General features: G+C 35.3%; 20 non-coding genes across 20 annotated transcripts in view; all 20 read left to right on the plus strand.

Annotated features, from left to right (window-relative positions):
• Trnaw-cca (transfer RNA tryptophan (anticodon CCA)) overlaps window positions 1-62 on the plus strand; it is a 72-nt gene extending 10 nt beyond the window's left edge. The window contains exon 1 of the tRNA in view: window positions 1-62. This exon is cut by the window's left edge and continues 10 nt beyond it. This is a non-coding gene — a tRNA (tRNA-Trp).
• Window positions 63-545: 483 nt separating this feature from the next.
• Window positions 546-617, plus strand: Trnaw-cca (transfer RNA tryptophan (anticodon CCA)). The gene has a single exon. It is a non-coding gene; the product is annotated as a tRNA-Trp (tRNA).
• A 206-nt stretch (window positions 618-823) lies between these two features.
• On the plus strand, window positions 824-895 carry Trnaw-cca (transfer RNA tryptophan (anticodon CCA)). The gene has a single exon. It is a non-coding gene; the product is annotated as a tRNA-Trp (tRNA).
• A 206-nt stretch (window positions 896-1,101) lies between these two features.
• Trnaw-cca (transfer RNA tryptophan (anticodon CCA)) lies at window positions 1,102-1,173 on the plus strand. Its single transcript has one exon. It is a non-coding gene; the product is annotated as a tRNA-Trp (tRNA).
• A 206-nt stretch (window positions 1,174-1,379) lies between these two features.
• Window positions 1,380-1,451, plus strand: Trnaw-cca (transfer RNA tryptophan (anticodon CCA)). The gene has a single exon. It is a non-coding gene; the product is annotated as a tRNA-Trp (tRNA).
• A 206-nt stretch (window positions 1,452-1,657) lies between these two features.
• Trnaw-cca (transfer RNA tryptophan (anticodon CCA)) lies at window positions 1,658-1,729 on the plus strand. The gene has a single exon. It is a non-coding gene; the product is annotated as a tRNA-Trp (tRNA).
• A 206-nt stretch (window positions 1,730-1,935) lies between these two features.
• Trnaw-cca (transfer RNA tryptophan (anticodon CCA)) lies at window positions 1,936-2,007 on the plus strand. Its single transcript has one exon. It is a non-coding gene; the product is annotated as a tRNA-Trp (tRNA).
• Window positions 2,008-2,491: 484 nt separating this feature from the next.
• On the plus strand, window positions 2,492-2,563 carry Trnaw-cca (transfer RNA tryptophan (anticodon CCA)). The gene has a single exon. It is a non-coding gene; the product is annotated as a tRNA-Trp (tRNA).
• A 206-nt stretch (window positions 2,564-2,769) lies between these two features.
• Window positions 2,770-2,841, plus strand: Trnaw-cca (transfer RNA tryptophan (anticodon CCA)). Its single transcript has one exon. It is a non-coding gene; the product is annotated as a tRNA-Trp (tRNA).
• Window positions 2,842-3,041: 200 nt separating this feature from the next.
• On the plus strand, window positions 3,042-3,124 carry Trnaw-cca (transfer RNA tryptophan (anticodon CCA)). Its single transcript has one exon. It is a non-coding gene; the product is annotated as a tRNA-Trp (tRNA).
• A 200-nt stretch (window positions 3,125-3,324) lies between these two features.
• Trnaw-cca (transfer RNA tryptophan (anticodon CCA)) lies at window positions 3,325-3,396 on the plus strand. Its single transcript has one exon. It is a non-coding gene; the product is annotated as a tRNA-Trp (tRNA).
• Window positions 3,397-3,602: 206 nt separating this feature from the next.
• On the plus strand, window positions 3,603-3,674 carry Trnaw-cca (transfer RNA tryptophan (anticodon CCA)). The gene has a single exon. It is a non-coding gene; the product is annotated as a tRNA-Trp (tRNA).
• A 484-nt stretch (window positions 3,675-4,158) lies between these two features.
• Trnaw-cca (transfer RNA tryptophan (anticodon CCA)) lies at window positions 4,159-4,230 on the plus strand. The gene has a single exon. It is a non-coding gene; the product is annotated as a tRNA-Trp (tRNA).
• A 206-nt stretch (window positions 4,231-4,436) lies between these two features.
• On the plus strand, window positions 4,437-4,508 carry Trnaw-cca (transfer RNA tryptophan (anticodon CCA)). The gene has a single exon. It is a non-coding gene; the product is annotated as a tRNA-Trp (tRNA).
• Window positions 4,509-5,272: 764 nt separating this feature from the next.
• Trnaw-cca (transfer RNA tryptophan (anticodon CCA)) lies at window positions 5,273-5,344 on the plus strand. The gene has a single exon. It is a non-coding gene; the product is annotated as a tRNA-Trp (tRNA).
• A 206-nt stretch (window positions 5,345-5,550) lies between these two features.
• Window positions 5,551-5,622, plus strand: Trnaw-cca (transfer RNA tryptophan (anticodon CCA)). Its single transcript has one exon. It is a non-coding gene; the product is annotated as a tRNA-Trp (tRNA).
• Window positions 5,623-6,106: 484 nt separating this feature from the next.
• On the plus strand, window positions 6,107-6,178 carry Trnaw-cca (transfer RNA tryptophan (anticodon CCA)). The gene has a single exon. It is a non-coding gene; the product is annotated as a tRNA-Trp (tRNA).
• Window positions 6,179-6,384: 206 nt separating this feature from the next.
• On the plus strand, window positions 6,385-6,456 carry Trnaw-cca (transfer RNA tryptophan (anticodon CCA)). Its single transcript has one exon. It is a non-coding gene; the product is annotated as a tRNA-Trp (tRNA).
• Window positions 6,457-7,220: 764 nt separating this feature from the next.
• Trnaw-cca (transfer RNA tryptophan (anticodon CCA)) lies at window positions 7,221-7,292 on the plus strand. The gene has a single exon. It is a non-coding gene; the product is annotated as a tRNA-Trp (tRNA).
• Window positions 7,293-7,498: 206 nt separating this feature from the next.
• Trnaw-cca (transfer RNA tryptophan (anticodon CCA)) overlaps window positions 7,499-7,500 on the plus strand; it is a 72-nt gene continuing 70 nt past the window's right edge. Inside the window, exon 1 of the tRNA in view lies at window positions 7,499-7,500. This exon is cut by the window's right edge and continues 70 nt beyond it. This is a non-coding gene — a tRNA (tRNA-Trp).

Raw genomic sequence — 7,500 nt, forward strand, 5'->3', positions numbered from 1 at the left:
CGCAATGGTAGCGCGTCTGACTCCAGATCAGAAGGTTACGTGTTCGAATCACGTCGGGGTCAAAAGCGTTCCCTTTTATTTGAAGGATTCCATTTATTTTATAAATGTATCATCAAAGATTATCAGTCTTCAATGGCAATTAATGCAATCCTGGTTTTACAATGAATTGTTATTCTGAGATGTTACTGTAATGTACAATATTAAATTTTTTGTACGGTAGAGATTCATAAGTATTTTAAGAATGCAATAATAAGAGTGGTTGGCTGACGGCCTTGTGGCGCAATGGTAGCGCGTCTGACTCCAGATCAGCAGGTTACGTGTTCGAATCACGTCCGGTCAAAAGCGTTCCCTTTTATTTGAAGGATGCCATTTATTTTATAAATGTATCATCAAAGATTATAAGTCTTCAATGGCAATTAATGCAATCCTGGTTTTACAATGAATTATTATTCTGAGACGTTATTGTAATGTACAATATTAAATTTTTTGTACGGTACAGATTCATAAGTATTTTAAGAATGCAATAATAAGAGTGGTTGGCTTACGGCCTTGTGGCGCAATGGTAGCGCGTCTGACTCCAGATCAGAAGGTTACGTGTTCGGATCACGTCGGGGTCAAAAGCGTTCCCTTTTATTTGAAGGATGCCATTTATTTTATAAATGTATCATCAAAGATTATCAGTCTTCAATGGCAATTAATGCAATCCTGGTTTTACAATGAATTATTATTCTTAGATGTTACTCTAATGTACAATATTATTTTTTTTGTACGGTACAGATTAATAAGTATTTTAAGAATGCAATAATGAGAGTGGTTGGCTTACGGCCTTGTGGCGCAATGGTAGCGCGTCTGACTCCAGATCAGAAGGTTACGTGTTCGAATCACGTCGGGGTCAAAAGCGTTCTCATTTATTTGATGGATGCCATTTATTTTATAAATGTATCATCAAAGATTATCAGTCTTCAATGGCAATTAATGCAATCCTAGTTTTACAATGAATTATTATTCTGAGACGTTATTGTAATGTACAATATACAATTTTTTGTACCGGACAGATTCATAAGTATTTTAAGAATGCAATAATAAGAGTGGTTGGCTTACGGCCTTGTGGCGCAATGGTAGCGCGTCTGACTCCATATCAGAAGGTTACGTGTTCGAATCACGTCGGGGTCAAAAGCGTTCCCTTTTATTTGAAGGATGCCATTTATTTTATAAATGTATCATCAAAGATTATCAGTCTTCAATGGCAATTAATGCAATCCTGGTTTTACAATGAATTATTATTCTGAGATGTTACTGTAATGTACAATATTAAATTTTTTGTACGGTACAGATTCATAAGTATTTTAGGAATGCAATAATAAGAGTGGTTGGCTTACGGCCTTGTGGCGCAATGGTAGCGCGTCTGACTCCATATCAGAAGGTTACGTGTTCGAATCACGTCGGGGTCAAAACCGTTCCCTTTTATTTGAAGGATGCCATTTATTTTATAAATGTATCATCAAAGATTATCAGTCTTCAATGGCAATTAATGCAATCTTGGTTTTACAATGAATTATTATTCTGAGACGTTATTGTAATGTACAATATTAAATTTTGTGTACGGTACAGATTCATAAGTATTTTAAGAATGCAATAATAAGAGTGGTTGGCTTACGGCCTTTTGGCGCAATGGTAGCGCGTCTGACTCCAGATCAGAAGGTTACGTGTTCGAACCACGTCGGGGTCAAAAGCGTTCCCGTTTATTTGAAGGATGCCATTTATTTTATAAATGTATCATCAAAGATTATAAGTCTTCAATGGCGATTAATGCAATCCTGGTTTTACAATGAATTATTATTCTGAGACGTTATTGTAATGTACAATATTAAATTTTTTGTACGGTACAGATTCATAAGTATTTTAAGAATGTAATAATAAGAGTGGTTGGCTTACGGCTTTGTGGCGCAATGGTAGCGCGTCTGACTCCAGATCAGAAGGTTACGTGTTCGAATCACGTCGGGGTCAAAAGCGTTCCCTTTTATTTGAAGGATGCCATTTATTTTATAAATGTATCATCAAAGATTATAAGTCTTCAATGGCAATTAATGCAATCCTGGTTTTACAATGAATTATTATTCTGAGACGTTATTGTAATGTACAATATTAAATCTTTCGTACGGTACAGATTCATAAGTATTTTAAGAATGCGATAATACGAGTGGTGGGCTTACGGCCTTGTGGCGCAATGGTAGCGCTTCTTAATCCAGATCAGAAGGTTACGTGTTCGAATCACGTCGGGGTAAAAAGCGTTCCCTTTTATTTGAAGGATTCCATTTATTTTATAAATGTATCATCAAAGATTATAAATCTTCAATGGCAATTAATGCAATCCTGGTTTTACAATGAATTATTATTCTGAGACGTTATTGTAATGTACAATATTAAATTTTTTGTACGGTACAGATTCATAAGTATTTTAAGAATGCAATAATAAGAGTTGTTGGCTTACGGCTTTGTGGCGCAATGCTAGCGCGTCTGACTCCAGATCAGAAGGTTACGTGTTCGAATCACGTCGGGGTCAAAAGCATTCCCTTTTATTTGAAGGATGCCATTTATTTTTTTAATGTACCATCAAAGATCATAAGTCTTCAATGGCAATTTATGCAATCCTGGTTTTACAATGACTTATTATTCTGAGACGTTATTGTAATGTACAATATTAAATTTTTTGTACGGTACAGATTCATAAGTATTTTAAGAATGCAATAATAAGAGTGGTTGGCTTACGGCCTTGTGGCGCAATGGTAGCGCGTCTGACTCCAGATCAGAAGGTTACGTGTTCGAATCACGTCGGGGTCAAAAGCGTTCACTTTTATTTGAAGGATGCCATTTATTTTAGAAATGTATCATCAAAGATTATAAGTCTTCCATTGCAATTAATGCAATCCTGGTTTTACAATGAATTATTATTCTGAGACGTTATTGTAATGTACAATATTAAATTTTTTGTACGGTACAGATTCATAAGTATTTTAAGAATGCAATAATAAGAGTGGTTGGCTTACGGCCTTGTGGCGCAATGGTAGCGCGTCTGACTCCAGATCAGAAGGTTACGTGTTCGAATCACGTCCGGTCAAAAGCGTCCCCTTTTATTTGAAGGATGCCATTTATTTTATAAATGTATCATCAAAGATTATCTGTCTTCAATGGCAATTAATGCAATCTTTGTTTTACAATGAATTATTATTCTGAGATGTTACTCTAATGTACAATATTAAATTTTTTGTACGGTACAGATTCATAAGTATTTTAAGAATGCAATAATAAGAGTGGTTGGCTTACGGCCTTGTGGCGCAATGGTAGCGCGTCTGACTCCAGATCAGAAGGTTACGTGTTCGAATCACGTCGGGGTCAAAAGCGTTCCCTTTTATTTGAAGGATGCCATTTATTTTATAAATGTGTCATCAAAGATTATAAGTCTTCAATGGCAATTAATGCAATCCTGGTTTTACAATGAATTATTATTCTGAGACGTTATTGTAATGTACAATATTAAATTTTGTGTACGGTACAGATTCATAAGTATTTTAAGAATGCAATAATAAGCGAGGTCAGCTTACGGCCTTGTGGCGCAATGGTAGCGCGTCTGACTCCAGATCAGAAGGTTACGTGTTCGAATAACGTCGGGGTCAAAAGCGTTCCCTTTTATTTGAAGGATGCCATTTATTTTATAAATGTATCATCAAAGATTGTAAGTCTTCAATGGCGATTAATGCAATCCTGGTTTTACAATGAATTATTATTCTGAGACGTTATTGTAATGTACAATATTAAATTTTTTGTACGGTACAGATTCATAAGTATTTTAAGAATGCAATAATAATAGTGGTTGGCTTACGGCTTTGTGGCGACATGCTAGCGCGGCTGACTCCAGATCAGAAGGTTACGTGTTCGAATCACGTCGGGGTCAAAAGCGTTCCCTTTTATTTGAAGGATGCCATTTATTTTTTTAATGTATAATCAAAGATTATAAGTCTTCCATGGCAATTAATGCAATCCTGGTTTTACAATGAATTATTATTCTGAGACGTTATTGTAATGTACAATATTAAATTTTTTGTACGGTACAGATTCATAAGTATTTTAAGAATGCAATAATAAGAGTGGTTGGCTTACGGCCTTGTGGCGCAATGGTAGCGAGTCTGACTCCAGATCAGAAGGTTACGTGTTCGAATCACGTCGGGGTCAAAAGCGTTCCCTTTTATTTGAAGGATGCCATTTATTTTATAAATGTATCATCAAAGATTATAAGTCTTCAATGGCAATTAATGCAATCCTGGTTTTACAATGAATTATTATTCTGAGACGTTATTGTAATGTACAATATTAAATTTTTTGTACGGTACAGATTCATAAGTATTTTAAGAATGCAATAATAAGAGTGGTTGGCTTACGGCCTTGTGGCGCAATGTTAGCGCGTCTGACTCCAGATCAGAAGGTTACGTGTTCGAATCACGTCGGGGTCAAAAGCGTTCCCTTTTATTTGAAGGATGCCATTTATTTTATAAATGTATCATCAAAGATTATAAGTCTTCAATGGCAATTAATGCAATCCTGGTTTTACAATGAATTATTATTCTGAGACGTTATTGTAATGTACAATATTAAGTCTTTCGTACGGTACAGATTCATAAGTATTTTAAGAATGCAATAATACGAGTGGTGGGCTTATGGCCTTGTGGCGCAATGGTAGCGCTTCTTACTCCAGATCAGAAGGTTACGTGTTCGAATCACGTCGGGGTAAAAAGCGTGCCCTTTTATTTGAAGGATTCCATTTATTTTATAAATGTATCATCAAAGATTATAAGTCTTCAATGGCAATTAATGCAATCCTGGTTTTACAATGAATTATTATTCTGAGACGTTATTGTAATGTACAATATTAAATTTTTTTGTACGGTACAGATTCATAAGTATTTTAAGAATGCAATAATAAGAGTGGTTGGCTTACGGCTTTGTGGCGCATTGCTCGCGCGTCTGACTCCAGATCAGAAGGTTACGTGTTCGAATCACGTCGGGGTCAAAAGCTTTCCCTTTTATTTGAAGGATGCCATTTATTTTATAAATGTATCATCAAAGATTATCTGTCTTCAATGGCAATTAATGCAATCCTGGTTTTACAATGAATTATTATTCTGAGATGTTACTCTTATGTACAATATTAAATTTTTTTGTACGGTACAGATTAATAAGTATTTTAAGAATGCAATAATGAGAGTTGTTGGCTTACGGCCTTGTGGCGCAATGGTAGCGCGTCTGACTCCAGATCAGAAGGTTACATGTTCGAATCACGTCGGGGTCAAAAGCGTTCCCTTTTATTTGAAGGATGCCATTAATTTTATAAATGTATCATCAAAGATTATCAGTCTTCAATGGCAATTAATGCAATCCTGGTTTTACAATGAATTATTATTCTGAGACGTTATTGTAATGTACAATATTAAATTTTGTGTACGGTACAGATTCATAAGTATTTTAAGAATGCAATAATAAGCGAGGTCAGCTTACGGCCTTGTGGCGCAATGGTAGCGCGTCTGACTCCAGATCAGAAGGTTACGTGTTCGAATAACGTCGGGGTCAAAAGCGTTCCCTTTTATTTGAAGGATGCCATTTATTTTATAAATGTATCATCAAAGATTGTAAGTCTTCAATGGCGATTAATGCAATCCTGGTTTTACAATGAATTATTATTCTGAGACGTTATTGTAATGTACAATATTAAATTTTTTGTACGGTACAGATTCATAAGTATTTTAAGAATGCAATAATAATAGTGGTTGGCTTACGGCTTTGTGGCGACATGCTAGCGCGGCTGACTCCAGATCAGAAGGTTACGTGTTCGAATCACGTCGGGGTCAAAAGCGTTCCCTTTTATTTGAAGGATGCCATTTATTTTTTTAATGTATAATCAAAGATTATAAGTCTTCCATGGCAATTAATGCAATCCTGGTTTTACAATGAATTATTATTCTGAGACGTTATTGTAATGTACAATATTAAATTTTTTGTACGGTACAGATTCATAAGTATTTTAAGAATGCAATAATAAGAGTGGTTGGCTTACGGCCTTGTGGCGCAATGGTAGCGAGTCTGACTCCAGATCAGAAGGTTACGTGTTCGAATCACGTCGGGGTCAAAAGCGTTCCCTTTTATTTGAAGGATGCCATTTATTTTATAAATGTATCATCAAAGATTATAAGTCTTCAATGGCAATTAATGCAATCCTGGTTTTACAATGAATTATTATTCTGAGACGTTATTGTAATGTACAATATTAAATTTTTTGTACGGTACAGATTCATAAGTATTTTAAGAATGCAATAATAAGAGTGGTTGGCTTACGGCCTTGTGGCGCAATGTTAGCGCGTCTGACTCCAGATCAGAAGGTTACGTGTTCGAATCACGTCGGGGTCAAAAGCGTTCCCTTTTATTTGAAGGATGCCATTTATTTTATAAATGTATCATCAAAGATTATAAGTCTTCAATGGCAATTAATGCAATCCTGGTTTTACAATGAATTATTATTCTGAGACGTTATTGTAATGTACAATATTAAGTCTTTCGTACGGTACAGATTCATAAGTATTTTAAGAATGCAATAATACGAGTGGTGGGCTTATGGCCTTGTGGCGCAATGGTAGCGCTTCTTACTCCAGATCAGAAGGTTACGTGTTCGAATCACGTCGGGGTAAAAAGCGTGCCCTTTTATTTGAAGGATTCCATTTATTTTATAAATGTATCATCAAAGATTATAAGTCTTCAATGGCAATTAATGCAATCCTGGTTTTACAATGAATTATTATTCTGAGACGTTATTGTAATGTACAATATTAAATTTTTTTGTACGGTACAGATTCATAAGTATTTTAAGAATGCAATAATAAGAGTGGTTGGCTTACGGCTTTGTGGCGCATTGCTCGCGCGTCTGACTCCAGATCAGAAGGTTACGTGTTCGAATCACGTCGGGGTCAAAAGCTTTCCCTTTTATTTGAAGGATGCCATTTATTTTATAAATGTATCATCAAAGATTATCTGTCTTCAATGGCAATTAATGCAATCCTGGTTTTACAATGAATTATTATTCTGAGATGTTACTCTTATGTACAATATTAAATTTTTTTGTACGGTACAGATTAATAAGTATTTTAAGAATGCAATAATGAGAGTTGTTGGCTTACGGCCTTGTGGCGCAATGGTAGCGCGTCTGACTCCAGATCAGAAGGTTACATGTTCGAATCACGTCGGGGTCAAAAGCGTTCCCTTTTATTTGAAGGATGCCATTAATTTTATAAATGTATCATCAAAGATTATCAGTCTTCAATGGCAATTAATGCAATCCTGGTTTTACAATGAATTATTATTCTGAGACGTTATTGTAATGTACAATATTAAATTTTGTGTACGGTACAGATTCATAAGTATTTTAAGAATGCAATAATAAGCGAGGTCAGCTTACGG

Source organism: Euprymna scolopes, chromosome 6 (assembly GCF_053919585.1).
Source record: "Euprymna scolopes isolate OS-2025 chromosome 6, ASM5391958v1, whole genome shotgun sequence".
Lineage (NCBI taxonomy): Eukaryota > Metazoa > Mollusca > Cephalopoda > Sepiida > Sepiolidae > Euprymna > Euprymna scolopes.